This window comes from Oncorhynchus gorbuscha, linkage group LG10 (assembly GCF_021184085.1).
Source record: "Oncorhynchus gorbuscha isolate QuinsamMale2020 ecotype Even-year linkage group LG10, OgorEven_v1.0, whole genome shotgun sequence".
Classification (NCBI taxonomy): Eukaryota; Metazoa; Chordata; class Actinopteri; order Salmoniformes; family Salmonidae; genus Oncorhynchus; species Oncorhynchus gorbuscha.
Genome location: NC_060182.1, coordinates 1,424,291 through 1,431,937, shown reverse-complemented (window position 1 = coordinate 1,431,937; position 7,647 = coordinate 1,424,291).

Here is a 7,647-nt window from a genome sequence, read left to right as displayed (position 1 = left end):
TACCAAGTGATTGTGATATATGCCCCACTACCAAGTGATTGTGATATCTGTCCCACTGCCAGGTGCTGGTTATATCTGCCCCACTACCAAGTGATTGTGATATCTGTCCCACTGCCAAGCAGTAGTGATATATGCCCCACTGCCAAGTGATTGTGATATCTGCCCCACTGCCCCAGTGATAGTGATATCTGTCCATTTCCCAGTGATAGTGATAGCTTCCCCACTACCAGGTGATAGTGATAGCTGCCCCACTGCCAGGTGATAGTGATAGCTGCCCCACTGCTCAGTAATAGTGATAGCTTGCCCCACTGCTCAGTAATAGTGATAGCTGTCCCACTGCCCAGTGATAGTGATATCTGTCCATTGCCCAGTGATAGTGATAGCTGCCCCACTAAGAGGTGATAGTGATAGCTGCCCCACTATCAGGTGATAGTGATAGCTACCCCACTGCCCAGCGATAGTGATAGCTGCCCCACTACCAGGTGATAGTGATAGCTGCCCCACTACCAGGTGATAGTGATAGCTGCCCCACTGCCAGGTATGGGGATAGCTGCCCCACTGCCCAGTGATAGTGATAGCTGTCCCACTGCCCAGCGATAGTGATAGCTGTCCCACTGCCAGGATATGGTGATATCTGCCCCACTGCCAAGTGTTAGTGATATATGTCCCGCTGCCAAGCGGGAGTGATATCTGTCCCACTGCCAGGAGATAGTGACAGCTGCCCCACTGCCCAGTGATCTGTCCCACTGCCAGGAGATAGTGATAGCTGCCCCACTGCCAGGTGAAGGTGATAGCTGACCCACTGCCAGGTGATGATGATAGCTGCCCCACTGCCCAGTGATATCTGCACCACTGCCAGGTGAAGGTGATGGCCAGGAGATGCCCCCACTGCCCAGTGATCTGTCCCACTGCCAGGAGATAGTGATAGCTGCCCCACTGCCAGGTGAAGAGTGATAGATGTCCCACTGCCAGGAGATAGTGATATCTGTCCCACTGCCAGGCAAAGGTGATATCTGCACCACTGCCAGGTGAAGGTGATAGGCTGCCCCACTGCCCAGTGATATCTGCACCACTGCCAGGTGAAGGTGATGGCTGCCCCACTTCCCAGTGATAGTGATGGATGCCCCACTGCCTAATGATAGTGATGCCTGTCCCACTTCCCAGTGATAGTGATGGCTGCCCCACTGCCTAATGATAGTGATGGCTGCCCCACTGCCTAATGATAGTGATGGCTGCCCCAAAGAGGTTGTGTCTCAATCATCTCTGCTTTGTGTTTTTTGTTGTCAACTCTGGTCTATGGTGAGGAATAAAAACTGCTGATAGGCTAACAGACACTGATACCTGATAGGCTAATGGAAAATGATATAACAGCACACATGTGTTGGTTTCTTTGCTGGTCAATTGTTATCTGTTGGGCTATCAACTATTGTTAGGCTATCAACTAGTGTTGGGCTATCAACTAGTGTTGGGCTATCAACTAGTGTTAGGCTATCAACTAGTGTTGGGCTATCAACTAGTGTTAGGCTATCAACTAGTGTTGGGCTATCAACTATTGTTAGGCTATCAACTAGTGTTGGGCTATCAACTAGTGTTAGGCTATCAACTAGTGTTGGGCTATCAACTAGTGTTAGGCTATCAACTGTGTGGGCTATCAACTAGTGTTAGGCTATCAACTACTGTTAGGCTATCAACTAGTGTTGGGCTATCAACTAGTGTTGGGCTATCAACTAGTGTTGGGCTATCAACTAGTGTTAGGCTATCAACTAGTGTTGGGCTATCAACTAGTGTTGGGCTATCAACTAGTGCTGGGCTATCAACTAGTGTTGGGCTATCAACTAGTGTTGGGCTATCAACTAGTGCTGGGCTATCAACTAGTGTTGGGCTATCAACTACTGTTAGGCTATCAACTAGTGTTGGGCTATCAACTAGTGTTGGGCTATCAACTAGTGTTGGGCTATCAACTAGTGTTAGGCTATCAACTAGTGTTGGGCTATCAACTAGTGTTGGGCTATCAACTAGTGCTGGGCTATCAACTAGTGTTGGGCTATCAACTAGTGTTGGGCTATCAACTAGTGCTGGGCTATCAACTAGTGTTGGGCTATCAGCTACTGTTGGGCTATCAACTACTGTTGGGCTATCAACTAGTGCTGGGCTATCAACTAGTGTTGGGCTATCAACTACTGTTGGGCTATCAACTACTGTTAGGCTATCAACTAGTGTTGGGCTATCAGCTACTGTTGGGCTATCAACTAGTGTTGGGCTATCAACTAGTGTTGGGCTATCAACTAGTGTTGGGCTATCAACTAGTGTTGGGCTATCAACTAGTGTCCGGCTTGTGTTTTTATTCTTATGCAGCTAACCTCTAGCAGCTAACCTCTAGCAATTAGTTTGTCCGATGCTAACGCTACACAAAGTCAGCTCTGTATACTGTAAGCCTATTGGCTAATTGCTTGCTAACACCATCATCTCTATGTGACATCAACATTAGCATTCTAACCAGCACAGTTTATCACTGAATGCACTTGTTGAAGTTCAACAAATAAGCAAAGAATTCAACAAGCTTGTTTGGTGACATTAGCTACCTTCATGTTTGATTTTAGTGTTGCTGTGCACTCTTACCATCCATGAAGTTTAACTTATCATCAAACAATCTGTGATCGCAACAATTATTTATTATTTGGTAAGAAAGCGAGATAGCTGCCATATTTGCCATGCCCAAAGTTAATGACAAAAAGCATCAAGATCTCTGAAGTGTGTCTGCTTACCCAGTGGCGAGCTTTTATTGCCAACGTAGTGCACTATATAGGGAATGGGATGCCATTTTGGTTAGCATCCATATGTCTGATGTCATCACGCTGTGTGAAGCCAGCTGACTTCCGAGGTTCAAGGTCAAGACAGCTGCATTGTAACTGAGATTAATTTATAAGTCAAGTGGAGTTGTTTTGTATCCACACTGAATGTTTTGGATCCTGTCCTTTGTGTATTTTGTCTGTTTAACTGATATAAACTGTAGTACTGGATAATATAACCTGTAATACTGGACAATATGATATAAACTGTAGTACTGGATAATATAACCTGTAATACTGGACAATATGATATAAACTGTAATACTGGACAATATGATACAAACTGTAGTACTGGACAATATGATACAAACTGTAGTACTGGACAATATAATATAACTGTAGTACTGGACAATATAATATAACTGTAGTACTGGACAATATGATATAAACTGTAATACTGGACAATATAATATAAACTGTAATACTGGACAATATGATACAACGCTGTAAAAGGCCAGCTTTTTCAAGCAGAAATTTGCATCCTGAACCTCTAACTCCAAAAAGTTCTGGGACACTGTAAAGTCCATGGAGAACAAGAGCATCTCCTCCCAGCTGCCCACTGCACTGAGGCTAGGAAACACTGTAAAGTCCATGGAGAACAAGAGCATCTCCTCCCAGCTGCCCACTGCTCTGAGGCTAGGAAACACTGTAAAGTCCATGGAGAACAAGAGCACCTCCTCCCAGCTGCCCACTGCTCTGAGGATAGGAAACACTGTAAAGTCCATGGAGAACAAGAGCATCTCCTCCCAGCTGCCCACTGCACTGAGGCTAGGAAACACTGTAAAGTCCATGGAGAACAAGAGCATCTCCTCCCAGCTGCCCACTGCTCTGAGGATAGGAAACACTGTAAAGTCCATGGAGAACAAGAGCATCTCCTCCCAGCTGCCCACTGCTCTGAGGCTAGGAAACACTGTAAAGTCCATGGAGAACAAGAGCATCTCCTCCCAGCTGCCCACTGCTCTGAGGCTAGGAAACACTGTAAAGTCCATGGAGAACAAGAGCATCTCCTCCCAGCTGCCCACTGCACTGAGGATAGGAAACACTGTAAAGTTCATGGAGAACAAGAGCATCTCCTCCCAGCTGCCCACTGCTCTGAGGCTAGGAAACACTGTAAAGTCCATGGAGAACAAGAGCATCTCCTCCCAGCTGCCCACTGCTCTGAGGCTAGGAAACACTGTAAAGTTCATGGAGAACAAGAGCATCTCCTCCCAGCTGCCCACTGCTCTGAGGATAGGAAACACTGTAAAGTCCATGGAGAATAAGAGCATCTCCTCCCAGCTGCCCACTGCTCTGAGGCTAGGAAACACTGTAAAGTCCATGGAGAACAAGAGCATCTCCTCCCAGCTGCCCACTGCACTGAGGCTAGGTAACACTGTAAAGTCCATGGAGAACAAGAGCATCTCCTCCCAGCTGCCCACTGCTCTGAGGCTAGGAAACACTGTAAAGTCCATGGAGAACAAGAGCATCTCCTCCCAGCTGCCCACTGCACTGAGGCTAGGAAACACTGTAAAGTCCATGGAGAACAAGAGCATCTCCTCCCAGCTGCCCACTGCACTGAGGATAGGAAACACTGTAAAGTCCATGGAGAACAAGAGCATCTCCTCCCAGCTGCCCACTGCACTGAGGATAGGAAACACTGTAAAGTTCATGGAGAACAAGAGCATCTCCTCCCAGCTGCCCACTGCTCTGAGGCTAGGAAACACTGTAAAGTCCATGGAGAACAAGAGCATCTCCTCCCAGCTGCCCACTGCTCTGAGGATAGGAAACACTGTAAAGTCCATGGAGAACAAGAGCATCTCCTCCCAGCTGCCCACTGCTCTGAGGCTAGGAAACACTGTAAAGTCCATGGAGAACAAGAGCATCTCCTCCCAGCTGCCCACTGCTCTGAGGATAGGAAACACTGTAAAGTCCATGGAGAACAAGAGCATCTCCTCCCAGCTGCCCACTGCTCTGAGGCTAGACAACACGGTCACCACTGATAAATCCATGATAATCGAAAACTTCAACAAGCATTTCTCAACGGCTGGCCATGCCTTCCTCCTGGATACTCCAACCTCGGCCAACAGCTCCGTCCCCCACGCAGCTACTTGCCCAAGCCTCCCCAGCTCCTCCTTTACCCAAATCCAGATAGCAGATGTTCTGAAAGAGCTGCAAAACATGGACCTGTACAAATCAGCTGGGCGTGACAATCTGGACCCACTATTTCTGAAACTATCCGCCGCCATTGTCGCAACCCTTATTAACCGGCCTGTTCAACCTCTCTTTCATATCGTCTGAGATCCCCAAGGACTGGAAGGCTGCCGGGGTCATCCCCCTCTTCAAAGGGGGAGACACCCTGGACCCAAACTGTTACAGACCTATATCCATCCTGCCCTGCCTATCTAAGGTCTTCGAAAGCCAAGTCAACAAACAGAACACTGACCATCTCGAATCCCACCGTACCTTCTCTGCTGTGCAATCTGGTTTCCGAGCCGGTCACGGGTGCACCTCAGCCACGCTCAAGGTACTAAACGATATCATAACCGCCATCGATAAAAGACTGTTCAGCCATCTTCATCGACCTGGCCAAAGCTTTCGACTCTGTCAATCACCATATTCTTATCGGCAGACTCAGTAGCCTCAGGTTTTTCTAATGACTGCCTGGTTCACCAACTACTTTGCAGACAGAGTTCAGTGTGTCAAATCGGAGGGCATGTTGTCCGGTCCTCTGGCAGTCTCTATGGGGGTGCTACAGGGTTCAATTCTCGGGCCGACTCTTTTCTCTGTATATATCAATGATGTTGCTCTTGCTGCGGGCGATTCCCTGATCCACCTCTACGCAGACGACACCATTCTGTATACTTCTGGCCCTTCCTTGGACCCGATGCTATCTAACCTCCAAACAAGCTTCAATGCCATACAACACTGTTTTTATTTCTTTATTTTTCTGCTCTTTTGCACACCAGTATCTCTACCTGTACATGACCATCTGATCATTTATCACTCCAGTGTTCATCTGCAAAATTGTAATTATTCACCTACCTCCTCATTCCTTTTACACACAATGTATAAATACTTTTTTTCTACTGTGTTATTGACTGTACGTTTGTTTACTCCATGTGTAACTCTGTGTTGTCTGTTCACACTGCTATGCTTTATCTTGGCCAGGTCGCAGTTGTACATGAGAACTTGTTCTCAACTAGCCTACCTGGTTAAATAAAGGTTAAATAAATAAATAATAATATTCTCCTTCATTAATTTAACATTTCCACAAACTTCAAAGTGTTTCCTTTCAAATGGCATCAATAATATGACTATCCTTATTTCAGGTCCTGAGCTACAGGCAGTTAGATCTTGGTATGTCATTTTAGGCGAATTTTTTTTTTTAAAGGGTACGATCCTTCAGTTAAAGTATTGATGGGCTGTCATTTGTCTTTGCTTATTTGAGCTGTTCATGCCATAATATAGACTTACCAAGTAGGGCTATCTTCTGTATACCACCCCTACCTTGTCACAACACAACTGATTGGCTCAAACGCATTAAGAAGGAAAGAAATTCCACAAATTAACTTTTAACAAGGTACACATGTTAAATGCCAAGAGTGTGCATGTCACGAATCCCGCCGAAGATGGTGCCTCTTCCTGTTCGGGCGGCGATTGGCGGTCGTCGTCGCCGGCCTACTAGCTGCCATCGATTCCCTTTTTTGTTTCTGTTAGTTTGGTCTAATTGGTTACACCTGTTTTGAGTTTAGTTTTGTTTGTGGGCTGTTTAAGGGCACTAGGCCCGCCGGGCTTGTTTTCTGTTCGTGGTGTTGGATTATTTGTGGATTCTATTTTTACGGTTTAAGGTTTAGTCCTGTTTGTTTGGACTGGTTATTTCATGCGCCCTTGTGTTTGGCATGTCCATTTACACTGTCTTTGGAGTAAAGATCCACGTTCGGAACTAAACTGCTCCACCCACTACTCCTAGAAGCCTTAACAGTGCAATGCGGGATTCAAGGCAAAGGATGGTGAATTTGAAAGAATCTCAATTATAAAATATATTTTGATTTGTTCACTACATGACTCCATATGTGTTATGACATAGTTTTGAGGTCTTCACTATTTTTCTGCAATGTAGAAAATAGTAAAATAAAGAAAAAACCTTGAGTAGGTGAATGGGTGTTCTAAAACCTTTGACCGGTAGTGTGAATTATCCATCTCTGTTTATCTCTCTCCATTTCCTCTCTCTTTCTCTCTCCCCCCTCTCTAAGTGCTATAGTAATGTGATGATATGATACACATCCTCTCTATCGCTCTGTGTTGAGTATTAAAAGCATTATCTCCTCTCCCTAGTGGTCTGTCTCAGCTTGCTGCTGATAGCGTCTGAAATGCTTTGTGGAGTCTCTCTAGTTTCCAGGGTTCCAGACAGTGGATAGCTATTGATCCACTGATGGCTGTTTGATTAGCCTGCTGTTAGAGAGACTGACTGATGAGCAGATACAACTGGTTTACTCGTCAGAGGAGAGGAGAGGAGAGGAGAGGAGAGGAGAGGAGAGGAGAGGAGAGGAGAGGAGAGGAGAGGAGAGGAGAGGAGAGGAGAGGAGAGGAGAGGAGAGGAGAGGAGAGGAGAGGAGAGGAGAGGGGATGGGAGGGGAGGGGAGGTGGTATTAAGGGCCGATAACAACACTATACTATCTTACCATTTCTGTCTAGTTTTATCAGAGGGTTGTGTATATACATCAGTGCCCGACCTCATTAATGCTCTTGTGGCTAAATGGAAGCAATTCCCCGCAGCAATGTTCCAACATCTAGTGGAAAGCCTTCCCAGATGAGTGGA